The sequence below is a fragment of the Cyprinodon tularosa genome, unplaced genomic scaffold (assembly GCF_016077235.1).
Source record: "Cyprinodon tularosa strain WSP-4 unplaced genomic scaffold, ASM1607723v1 ctg70, whole genome shotgun sequence".
Taxonomy (NCBI): Eukaryota; Metazoa; Chordata; class Actinopteri; order Cyprinodontiformes; family Cyprinodontidae; genus Cyprinodon; species Cyprinodon tularosa.
In genome coordinates, this window is record NW_024039452.1 from 4255569 (window position 1) to 4259913 (window position 4345).

Here is a 4345-nt window from a genome sequence, read left to right on the forward strand (position 1 = left end):
GCAAGCCAGAACCCATCCAGGGAGAACATGCAAACTCCATGCAGAAAGACCCAGGGCTGGGATTTGAACCCAGAACCTTCTTGCTGCAAGGCAGCAATGCCTCCACTGAGCAGACCTACAAATATTTCAATGCAGTATTATTTTAACAAAATTCTTTGCACTTCAACATAAAATAGTTTCTTTAAACCAAATAGGTTTGGTTTATTAGTGTTTTCTTTTTTGCGTCTTTTTGTTTTGTTCCTAAAAACGGTCCTGAAAAGAGGAGGTTGTTTTATAATCGTGGTCGTTCTATATTTGGGTCAGTATGATACTTTCATTTTCTAGTCATACAGCAGGTACTGCAAGATTAACCTGTGACAGCAGGTTAAAGTGGACTGCATGCCAACACTTCACGTTTTAGTTCTGTTTCCACCAGTGGAAACTTCTGTTTTGCAAAAGCAACAACTTTACCACAACAGTGGAGGGCCAAACAGTCACCACATGAGTGAGGTTTGCAGACATTGCTGAGGAAATTATTTTAGGGGGTTTTCATCATTCACACAGGGTTGAATCCGTCATGAGTTGTTGGTTTCTTGCTTTGGACATTGGCTCTTTTCTGCCTCTTACTTTGGTGTACATACAATCACCGTCTGGGTCCTCTTGATTCTGTTGTCCACTTCCATTCCTTAGACTCACAGCAGCATAATAGGGACTCTGTTCATCATCATCCTGCATTGTGTGACAAGTGTTAACATCACAAAAGCTAAAACAAATTGCCTTAAAAAACAAAAAAAAAAAAATGAAGAAAAATCAATATTTGCTCACCTTGATCAGTAAAATAAAACAGAAACCTCTTGTTGTTAAAACACGTTGAAAAGCAACTAGCAACCTTAAATATTTCATGATGTTTAAAATGTGATAATTAAAGGTTAAGATCTAGGGGAAAGATTTAAAAAACCTCTGGTTTAATCATTTAAACATGATTTGTTGGAGTAATTATAGAGCAAAAGAATAAACAAATAAATGTGGACAATAAAAAAGGGAGCAACATCTTTATTGCAACAAGTTAGCTAATATTTGTTTCAGTTGAATTCCGTTGTTTGTAATAGCGCCAAATCACAACACATGTCATCTCGAGGCACTTTACAGAATCTATTCAATCAAGTCATACAGTCAGTTTGGCTAAAGTTTTTATAAAGGGAAAACTAGCTGATTGCACTATTATTGAATTTACCTGATTTGTAAGCATGTAGAAAGAATAGAAATTTGTTAAATGGCCTTTAATTTTTCAAGTATGGAGACTTGACCGAAGCGATTTACACTATATTCAGTCATAAACCCATTCAAGCACAAACACACACACTGATTATGGCAAAATATATTGTAAATGGGTCCTCTGACCACCATCAATAGGTAATGGAGGTGAAATGTCTCGCCCAAAGGACACAACAAAACTGAAAGCCGGACTCACAGCTCCAACCGACAACCCTAAGATTGCAGGGAAAATTCCTGCACATGATGCCACTGTTTGCTAGCATTGTGTTGTTGACTCTACATCAAACACAACATGCATGCCCCAACAGTGGAGAGAAAAAACTTCTTTTTAAAAGAAAGAAACCCTCAGCAGAACCAAGCTCAGTGTGAGCGGCCATATTCTGGGACCTAAGAAATACATGTCCATACCAACTTTTTATGTTAGGAAATGTTTGCATTTCTGAAATTAGCTAACACTCTACAACTAAATTAAACTCTATACATAGCTAAAATGCTATACTAAACTAACATGGAGACAAGATGGCATCGTCGGTTGGTGTTAATCACATTTACGCGTTGTAAATGTGATTAACACCAACATTACACAAATGGCTAAGAAGGGTTTATATGCGATTATAACTGCTTTAAACATCCCTAAAAAATGTCAAGAAACACTACAGATAATGCAGTGCAGCATATATTAAAATCACTCTTCACAAGTAAAGAAAAGTTGAAAAGGTATTTTTTAAATTGGACCTACCAAAACTGGTGTGGTTGCAGAAAATCTCAGGTTGCCAGTTTCTAAAAGCAAAAGCATGACTGAACAGTTCTTTCAGGCTGATTCAGGTAGATTAAAACCTCCTTGATGAACTTACCTTTGCAGGCAGACAAGAGCTTTAGGTTTAGGCTGCGCACTTGGGAAGACAAAACAAGGAGACCAAGGAGCCCAAGGATGGATAGTGCCAGAACCACACTCAAACAGTACACTAGGAGGGATTGGACTATTGGAGACAAGAAAATACAAAAAAGACCAGTGGTATTATTAGTGTTATTTAAGACGTCTATATGATAAAATTCATTCCTTTTAAGGTGATTGGACAACTGCTAATAACGACGTACCAATTCACTCCAAAAAGAAAAATAAAGGCAAGTTCATCTTAAAGTAAGTAATTGATTTGAATAGGTAAGTAAAACAATCTTCAACTGGAAAAAAGACTTTTACATATAACAAAATATTATCTTATTTTAAACAGGGCACATATTTAGGGGCCAAAATACTCATTCCATTCGCAGATATTTTAAAAACCCACTCAAATGTAGGGAAAATGCACTCTATTCTAGAACTTATTTATCAAGCAACCACTCCACAGGATGGTAGAGCAACGTAGTAAGACCCTGCAACCAGAGACCTTGTATCCTGAAATATAACACAGGTACTGTGCACAGATTCTCAAAGTTGCAGTAGTTTCAGCTATAGGGTATCAATGAGCTGTTTTAAGGGAAATTTCTTGTCATGGAGAAAAAACTCCAGAATGTGTTAAAATAACACAAATAACACATTCATTAATCTGAAGTCTGATCACTGACCACCGATAATCTCTTTTGAACCTTGTCACATCTGGGAATCTGTTTTCCAATTTAGGGGAAATTCCAGGATTTTCCAGTTTGCTGCTTTTGCTTGCACCACAAAAATTATGAACCAGCATCATATTTAAAGGAGCAGGATGAAGTCACTGTCTCACCATCTTCAGCTCTTCTAATTTCAGTCTCCTGAGTGATAGCCGTGGTGGTGTCGTTATTGAACATTTCACCTGTACGAAAGGGCAAAAATATATCAAATTCATGCTTCTGAATATAATACATTTCAATTCAGTTTATTTATAAAGCGTCGACTCAAATCACATGTAATCTGTGGGCATGTTACAGAGAAAATTCAACCAGATCAAACAATCAGATTGGAACAAAGTTCTCTAAAGAAAACCAGCTGACCTCTTTGAGTCATTCACTCAAGAGCAATCCTTTCTTGTAGCAACTGTGGAGAGGAAAAACTCCCTTTTAACAAGAAGTAACACCCAGCAAAACCAGGCTCAGCAGTAGCCTGGTTCTTTTGCTTCTAGTCCCAAGAGTGACTGTGGTTGAAGGAGATAGAAACAGACATTCAAAAACAAGCAGATATACAAGTGGTAACTGTTAACTGGCTCCAAAAGTGCCCCTGTCCAGGAAAGACACAGCCAGGCAAATGAGCTCTGAGCCATTTCCAATGTCAGAGGATGACAGAGCACACATAGGTAGTCAGAGTAAGAAAAATAGCTGCTCTAAAAAAAAACAGGCAGAACAAAGCTTTCTGTTAGGAATATTAGAAAGGATATTAACTGTTCTCTCTCAGAAAGATGTTAAAAATCAGCGAAAAGTCTTGAATACTTACTTTTTTGGCAGTGCATTAAAATAAAACAATTAGATCCATGTTTAACACTTCATAGTTTGTATTATGAGCTGACAGAAAGAAACTTAGCTTATATAGGAGATGAAAACCTTTTTTGATTGGCTGACAGAAACTATTAAGTTTAAATCGAGACTGGTGATTCGTTCCAGGTTAAAGGATCTGAGATCTAGTGACTTAAGGTGGAGTTTAGGTCTGTTCAGCATTTTTGGGACTAAAGAAAAGTAAATGTGGTAAAGCTGTATCAATGCGAAGGAAACTCCACTCTTACCTATACACCTACAATATGGTAGTTGTATATTTTACAGGAAATAATCCAAAAAATAATGTATTGAATCTAATATGTTTGCTCTTTTTGAGTGTATGTGCTTTTTGCAATTTTTGTACAGAACCCCGGGTTAAGGCTTTGTCTTTTTAATTAATCTATTATTTATTGCTATATTATTTGTTGCAATATGCTATTTATCTATTAAATAGCATATTGTTTGGTAATTTAGACACAATTTAGTCATTAGTGTTAGATTAAAAGCTTGGTTTGTGGATTATGTTCATCATTATTACAGCATAAGGAACCAATCAAAAGGAACAATTTCAATTCTAGCCTTAAAACCAATAAAACACAGTTTTTGTCTGTTGTTATGGTTTTAAAGGTGGCGGTATACAAATAGTAGA

General features: G+C 36.2%; 1 long non-coding RNA gene across 1 annotated transcript; it reads right to left on the reverse strand.

Moving 5' to 3' along the window:
- Window positions 1-321: 321 nt before the first annotated feature.
- LOC119772091 lies at window positions 322-3736 on the reverse strand. Its single transcript, XR_005279220.1, has 4 exons — window positions 3659-3736; window positions 2976-3044; window positions 2109-2234; window positions 322-708 (listed from the first exon to the last, which is right to left on the reverse strand). It is a non-coding gene; the product is annotated as an uncharacterized LOC119772091 (long non-coding RNA).
- Window positions 3737-4345: the final 609 nt, after the last annotated feature.